The sequence below is a fragment of the Lactuca virosa genome, chromosome 3, assembly GCF_052849685.1.
Source record: "Lactuca virosa cultivar CGN04683 chromosome 3, Lactuca_virosa_CGN04683_v6, whole genome shotgun sequence".
NCBI classification, from domain to species: Eukaryota; Viridiplantae; Streptophyta; class Magnoliopsida; order Asterales; family Asteraceae; genus Lactuca; species Lactuca virosa.
The window spans coordinates 439,294,833-439,303,645 of record NC_136428.1 but is presented as its reverse complement, the minus strand read 5'-3'; positions in this window follow the sequence as shown (position 1 = coordinate 439,303,645).

Sequence of the window (8,813 nt, the reverse complement as noted above, 5' to 3'; positions counted from 1 at the left end):
TTTCGGTTTCGTTAAAGTGCCTGTTGAATTTTTGTTCAAAACTTGTTTGCTCTTTTCAAGTTCAGCCCTTTTTCGTCTTTATTAATGTTCCAATCACCATCACTTGAATGAGATCTCGAGGACTTTCTTTTAAGAGATGTTCCTCGTGACTCATTCTTACTACCTTGTGCATAATAAGGAACATATGCACAGTTTGGACAATTTCTCGTGATATGACCAGGAATTCCACAATTAAAACATGTCTGTTTCTTCATATAGAAACTTGTACCGCTCTTTCCTGATTTAGTGTCCTTATTGAATTATCTACTTTTCCCACAAGTACACGTGCATGGTTCAGATTGTGTGACTAGCTTAGGTGGCTTGTACTTGCTAGTGACAGGTTAATTACAGTTAGATTTCTCAAGCACACCAACATATTTATCAGACACAACAGAATTTTCAGTTTTTAAAATAGAATCATCAGAAACGACAAAATCATTTTTCAAAGTATCAGAAACAGAAACAGAAACAATGTTGTTCAGAACAGAAACATCTTTCACAGACTCATTGTGCAAATTAAAATTATTATCGAAAACACTTTCTCCAGCTGCCTGCTTGCCTTGAACTAAGGATGAATCTGCATATGAGTAGAGACATTAGTATCATTCACCCTAGAGCTATTTTCTGTTACAACCACAATAGGTTTCCCATCCTGAAGATGTGCCTCCCTGTCTATTTCTTCTTGTGTCATAGGTATGGATGTGTAGTTATGATTAAAAGGAGGAGGAACATTGTCATACCCTAGACACTTTTGCTGATTATCTTTAAAGTTTAATTGTTTTTCAATCATCGAAGCAACTACCTCACTTGACACATCAAATTTTCTGAAATTAAAATCTGCATTTTCAAACTTATTTTTCAATGTGTCAAGTTCATCAGTCAAGTTGGCAAGTTGTTTCTAAACAAAGTTATAGTTCTCACACTTGTTACTATATTCTTCCTGAAGTTTCCTAAAGTCCTTGGTTTTGGACTATAATTGTTCTTTAAGAAGTTTTTGTCTTGTCCTAAGAGTATAGCCTTCATACTTAAGGTCCTCATTTTCTCTATGTAATAAATCAATTTGATCACGCAGAAATTTAATAGTATCCATGCATTTTTGAAAACAAGAAACTTCACTGACCTCTTTCTTCTCTGGAGTGGTAGATACCATGAAAGCAAATTGAAGCTGCATCATTTCTGCTTCAGCATCCTCTTCAGCCTTTTCATCTGGAAGCTCACATAGCTGTTCCAGATTTGCAGTTTTAGGTCCCGAGATATTCAATGCTTGAATCTGGTCCTCCCAATCAAATGCGTGAGCTACAACTACCAAGTTTGTAGTTTCACTGTTGGATGCAGTTCCTTTGTTGTTCACCACTGGCACCATTGTCCTATCATGATTCTCTCTTCTATCTGGTTTTGGGCATTCACAAGCAAAATGACCTGGCTCATGACAGTTAAAGTACCTAAGCTTGCCCCTGTTAAAGCCAACTTTCTTGTCTCCATTCATACCCCAGTTATTCTTCCCCATCTTCTTGGAAAATGCCTTAGCCCTGAACACCGCCATGGCAATTTTCCTGGTGATATCCATTTCTTCCACATCTTTTGGATGAATTTGGTCAAGATCAGCAAATGAGATTTGAGGAGGAAAATATCCAGCTAAGAAAGCATTGTAACATTTCACGAGACCAGATGCTAGAGCTAGATTTTCTTCAGTTTCCTTGGGAGTTGAGACAGTGGTACGAGCTTTTGAGGAAGAGGTTGAATGTTGATAAGGCATAGATTATGGAATAACATGGGTTTGTGGAACAGTGAAGGATTGAGTTTGTGGAACAGTGAATGATGAAAAAGCATTGTTTGATGAAATTCCTAAATTTTCTGTGGAGTATGAATTCACATGGTTTATCTCTCGCTGCTTGTCATCCAAATCACAAGCTTTGATGATAGCCATAGTTTCAGCAAGAGTGAGCCTGTTGAGATTTTGGTTTTCTGGATAACAGAAACATTCATATCCCATGAATTGGGAAGAGAGTTCAACAGTTTCTTGTTTATCTCTGAGCATGGTAAAGAAATTCCAGCAGTACTCATTTCAGTTGTAAGAGTGATGAATCTCTGCAGTTGGGCCTCAAGAGTCTCCCCGAGAACATGGTTGAACATGTTGAACTTTTGATGGAGCATTTACTGTCTACTCTGTTTCATGTCCTCATTACCTTCATAAACGTCTATCAATGCTTCCTAAAGCGCTTTGGCAGAATCATATTCCCTGAATCCTTGAGCGATGTCAGGGGATAAAGCCATTGCCAGAGTTGCAAGTGCCTTTCCTGTTCCTCAATTTTATCAAAATCCTCATCAATGTAGTTTTCAAATTCTTCATCAATTATAGTTCCATTTTCCAGGGTAGTTGTGATTCTAATAGGACCCCTAAGAATGCTTCTCCAAATCTTAAAGTCTTTCATTTTAATGTAATTCTCGATCGTGCATTTCCATTCTGGAAACCCTTCTAATTATAAGAGACGCAGAATTCTTGCAGTGGTTCCCATGATTGAATGCAATTCTTGATGACTTTTCCAATAATCAAAGAAAGTCACACCGAAAACGGATTACAACCGAAAACGGATTGCAACCGAAAATGGATTTTTGCCAAAACTGATTACAGCCGAAAATAGATTTCTGCCGAACAATGACAATAACGCTCCACCGAAAACGTCCAGATTCAGACTGAAAATGCCCAGATCTTGTTGAAAACGACGATCTCAAATAGAATTTTGATCCTTTTTTTCCTTGAATCCTCGATGAATAGCAAAAACCCAGCAACAACAACATCAACAACGAGTAATTTGTAATAAAAAGCTCAAAACAGTTTCCGATCAAAGATTGAATCAAGAAAAATCAACCAAAAACGAGCTTGATCACGGTTGACAATAGATTAGCTCTGATACCAATTGTAAGTCCCTCACCAATGAACCAATTAGTGATCAAACAATGTGAACAAGCTAAAATGATAAATCAAGAAGGAGAAGAGGCGAGATCAATCAAATGAACACGATGTTCTATTGAAACAATCGTCAGGTACAAAGGGTATTACACACAAAAATGACCGAAAACAGCTAACTCAAAAATGGTCATCCAAGTCTCCTATTTATAGGGAACACAAACATCAAACTAGCTTACAACCGAAATGTAGCATCCCAATTTTCTAGATGTAACATCCATAAAATTCGAGCCAATTTAAAACTTTTTAAATCATATAAAACCATTCAGTTATTACAATTTGTTTTCAAAATAGTTTAAACATCAGAGTTCCCAGAATTCATAATCATAAATCGAGGAAGTGTACGGTCACGCCTTCGCCTTCCCGCGGCCATCCGCTGAACCTGAAACAATAAACTGAAACTGTAAGCTCGAAGGCTTAGTGAGTTACCCCCAAAATACCCATACACACAAAAATACACATACAATAACAAACATCATACTATGGGTCCAATCATCCATCGGGATGGAATACCCCAGGCCCTCAACCATCAGGTTGGAATGCCCACATACTACGAGTCCAATCATCCTCGGGATGGAATACTCTCGGCCCACAACCATCGGGTTGGAATGCCCACCCACACAATACATATATAACCGATACTATGGGTCTAATCATCCATCGGGATGGAATACCCCAGGCACTCAACCATCGGGTTGGAATGCCATCATACTATGAATCCAATCAACCATCGGGTTGGAATACCCCAGGCCCTCAACCATCGGGTTGGAATGCCAACATACTAATAAATCATGTGCACCTATATCAGATAATCATATAACTGTCTATAAAGACAACATACTAGGGTCCTATCATCCTCGGGATGGAATACCCTCAACTACCAATCAATCATGTGCACATATAACAGGTAATCTCCTACCAACATACAGACAGTCAGACCAAACTATAGGTCACTAAGCATAACCATATCCGATCTACCAGGATACCGATCTAACAGATCATACTAGCATATAATAATCCTATTTACCAGGATACCGATCTAACAGATCATACTATCATATAACCATCCTATCTACTAGGATACCGATCTAGCAGATAATACCAGTATATAACCATCCTATCTACCAGGATACCAATCTAACAGATCATACACGCATATAGCAGTCCTATCTTCTAGGATAGCGATCTAACATATCATACCAGCATATAACCATCCTATCTACCAGGATACCAATCTAACATACCGGCATATAACCATCCTATCCACCAGGATACCAATCTAACGGATCATGCCAACATATAGCCATCCTATCGACCAGGATACCGATCTAACAGATCATAACAACATATAACTATCCTATCTACCAGGATACCGATCTAACAGATCATAACACCATAGAACCATCCTATCTACCAAGATACCGATCTAACATATCATAACAACATATAACCATCCTATCTACCAGGATACCGATCTAACAGATCATAACATCATATAACCATCCTATCTACCAGGATACAGATCCAACAGATCATAACAGTAACAATCCCAAATAACAAATCAAAATAAAGAGCCGGCCTTGGTGCCTTCGACCTTTGAGTACAGTGAGGATAACTAACCTGACAATGCCGATCTGAATTGAAGAATCGAACTCCCGAATCGCTATCTCGTCGGAAATCCCAAACTATCACATAATAAATACCAAGTCATTACATAACATAACAATCTTGACTAGGGGTCCAAACAATCCATCATGTCCATTCTCATTATTGGGCCAAGGCCTAATGCCAATTCGATAACCTTGAAAGCCCTTAAGCAACACCCATTATTGGCCCAATTTACCAAATTGGGCCCAACTCCCTAATTAGGCCTCAGTTCAACATCCATTATCAAAACTTGGCTCAAAACATAATATGCATAAAGTCCAGCAAAGGCCCAAATCCAAGTAGTCCATAAACAGCCCAAAACCCGAAGCCCAATTGTCAAAGGCCCAACAGAGGATGTACGTGGGGCGTACTCCTCCAGATGTTGACCACCATCGGGGTGGTTGACCCAGTACGTTGGGCGTACTAGATTTACGCTGGGCGTACACTGGGTTTCACCAAAACCCTAATAAGTGCTTAATGGCTTAAGCATTTAAGCCCAAACTCCAGATCCATCGACCAAATGTGCCATAGGACTATAAAGTCTTTAACTTTATCACTTTGGACGTCCATAAAGTTCTTAACACATGGTCTTAATCCATTAAGACCTTCCTACTTCATGCATGAGACAAATCTAGCTATTGGGACACCATTTTTATCACTTAGGACCTCTTCTAAGTTCTGAAAGGACAACTCATTTTGTCAAAATCATAACATGCACCATTTTGGGACTTTTGGGACAAGAATGCTTCTATAAAGCTAAAATGACTAGATCTATCTCATACAAGTATAAAGTTCCAAGCTTTTAACCTTCTGGAGCTTCTAGGGTACAAACCAACTTCAGATCTACAAACTTGATCTTCTTCTCCAACTGCTTGATGCAACACCTTCTTCTTAAAACACTCAAGAAACACTCAAAAAGCTCAAACACTCATGGAAATGGTTAGTGTTTGGGGAAAATGACTCTAAGCAGTGGAGGCTGGGGTAAGGGAGGGTCTTGTGCTCATAATGCTGCTTATATAGTCCCCAAATCCTAAATATTAGGGTTTACTTCTGCCATGAGTACGCCCAACGTACTAGGGCGTGCCTAGTATGCTTAGTGTACCCTTCTGTACGCGCAACATACTCCTCCTGATCCCAATAATTGCAATTTAGCCCTTAGACTTTTCATAGCTTCACCCTTCCGTCCCCAAGGACTATAAATGACAAATCTTGGGATGTTACACTAGATCAAAAATTTTGTTTTTAATTAAGTGACTTGTAAAACAATTTACTGAAAAACATCATTGATTCATATCATTTCATAAAACATAGTCACGTGTCTCAAACTGTATCATCAAATAGTAAAAATATATCAGAGTACAATCCCATGGATCTCAAAATGCAGAAATCGTATGTGTGCGATGCGCTGCTACCGCGCCGGCTCCTTCCCCTTTGTTGAAGAGTTACCTGAAACAAAACTGAAAACTGTAAGCACGAAGCTTAGTGAGTTCCCCCATCATACCACATACCATATAACATGCATACTGCCGGGCAATTCTGGGGTGCCTGGCCTACCCTGCCAGGCATTTCTGGGGTGCCCGACCTACCCATGTCAAGCAGTTCTGGGGTGCTTGACCTACCCTGTCAGGCAATTCTGGGGTGCCCGACCTGCCCTCGGGTCCTTACGACCGTGTCACAGGGACTATTCCCCCTACTGCTACTATCACATATCATCATATCATGCTAACACATAAAACATATCAAGTAGTAGCAAACATATATAATTATCACAAAGACAATCATATAATCAAACAACTCCCGCTAGTGGGCCGACATTGTGGCCGTAGACCCACTTCTACTGGAAGGTAACTCACCTCGTAAAGTTGATAGTAGAATCTCACGGGAAGTAACCTCTAACAGATACTCCGATGACTCCCGACTATCATAATCATAATAATACTTAATAAGAATCTATAACACTACTTAGGGTAAATTGACCATTTTACCCCCTTGGCCTAACTTGAACCATTCCTATGGCCCAATTCTAACTTATTAAACCCAGTGCACCCATGGCCCATCAAAGGCTCCTTAAGGCCCACTAATGGCCCAATTTTCTAAATTGGGCCCAACACTTCAAATGGGCCTGTTCACAAGTCCAATAAGTCCTTAGCCTAAAATGAATAATCTTGAATGGCCCAATATGGCCCAAAAGGCCCAATACTTCTAATTCCAAATTCTCGGGCCTAACACTATACTCCACAGTGGGCCACAGGGCCCAATAGTCCAGACCCAGCCTTCTAAGGCCCAAAATCCAAGGTATGGGCCAAACCGAGGCCCAAAACACGCCAAGCCCATATCTGTTGAGTAAGCGGGGTGTACTCCTATGTACGCTAAGTGTACTTGCTAAATGGCGTGTAGGCTGCGCGTACCTACATGTAAGCCCAACGTACTTCCCTGTTAAGTCACTTTTCCCATTAAGTGCTTAATACTCTAATACAAAGGCTATAATTATAGATCCAAGTCCTCTTTAATGTATTAATCCATAAAGTCGATAACTTGGTGGCTTGCAACCCACCAAATGAGCCCAAACATTGAATAATAGCAACTAACTCCATAGATATAGCTAGATCTCATGCATGGTTACATAAAGGCCTTAAGGGTTGAAACTTTACTGTTAAAGGAAGGCTTTGAGCTCCAATGGTGGCAACCCTAAGCTAAAAAACGAAGTTCCATGATAAAGATCCAACCTTTGGACCTAAAAAGGTCAAAATCTCCATAATCCTAGATCTAAGCTTCTAAGAGGAAAGTTAGGAGCTTTATACCTCCTTTGAGTGCCAAAAGATGAAATAGTCCCAGATCCTTGAGCTCAAGATACTCAAGTTCTTCTTCTTCAACTCTTCCACTCTTCTTCCAAGCCTTTCTTCACCAAAAATGAGCTCAAAAGGTTAAACACACACAACAATGAAGTATAATGGGGTATTTATGTGTCATAAACCCTAAAAAATTAGGGTTTCAGTATATGCTCATATACGCTGCACGTACGTGTGCGTGTCCCCCGCATCCAAGGTGCCTCTACGCCCCGCGTACACCAAGGCTACGCCTAACGTATGTCTTATGGGCGGTCCAAAATCTTGGCCCACTTGCTTAAGGTCCAATCCAAAAGTCCACTTGTCCCATTATTAGTCCAATGAATAAATATTAATTACTTAATTAAATAATACCTCGAGAGACGGATGTTACAGTTCTCCCCCACTTGAATCAAACTTCGTCCTCGAAGTCTGCTGCTTCCGGAAAAAATTCCGGGTAGTGCTCCCTCATCTCCTCCTCAGGCCCCCAGGTCCACTCCGAGCCCTTGCGGTGTTACCACTACACCTTCCCCAACTCCACTTCCTTGTTCCTCAGCGCCTACGTCTTCCTATCTAGAATGGCTATCGGTCGCTCGATGTAGTTCAGGCTGTCATCCACCTGAATATCCTCGAGAGGCACTACTGCAGAGTTATCTACCAGGCATATCCGCAGCTGGGAGACGTGGAAAGTACTGTGAATCTGGCTAAGCTCGATTGGCAGATCCAACCTATATGCCACCTTTCCCACCCGGGTTGCAACCCTAAAGGGACCGACGTACCTGGGGCCCAACTTGCCCCGCTTCCTGAATCGGATGACACCTTTCCAAGGTGACACCTTCAGGAGGACCATATCCTCGACATGGGATTCCAGGTCTGAACGGCACTTGTCGGCATAACTTTTCTGCCGACTCTGAGCAGTCTGAAGCTTGCTCCAGACCTGCTGGATCCTCTCTGTCTTCTTGAGTACCACTTCGATACTCCCCATGACCCTCTGCCCAACCTCACCACAGCATATCGGGGTCCTGCACTTCCTCCCATACAACATCTCGAATGGAGGACGATCGATACTCACGTGGTAACTGTTGTTGTAGGATAACTCAACCAATAGAAGATAGGTATCCCAGCTACCACCGAAGTCTAAGACACATGCCCGCAACATATCCTCCAAAGTCTGGATGGTCCGCTCGCTCTGGCCATCCGTTTGTAGGTGAAAAGTTGTGCAAAAGTGCAGACGAGTACCCAACTCGTCATGGAATTTCTTCCAGAATCTGGAAGTGAACCGCACATCTCTGTCAGAAATCACGGAGACTGGAACTCCGTGTCGAGATACTACC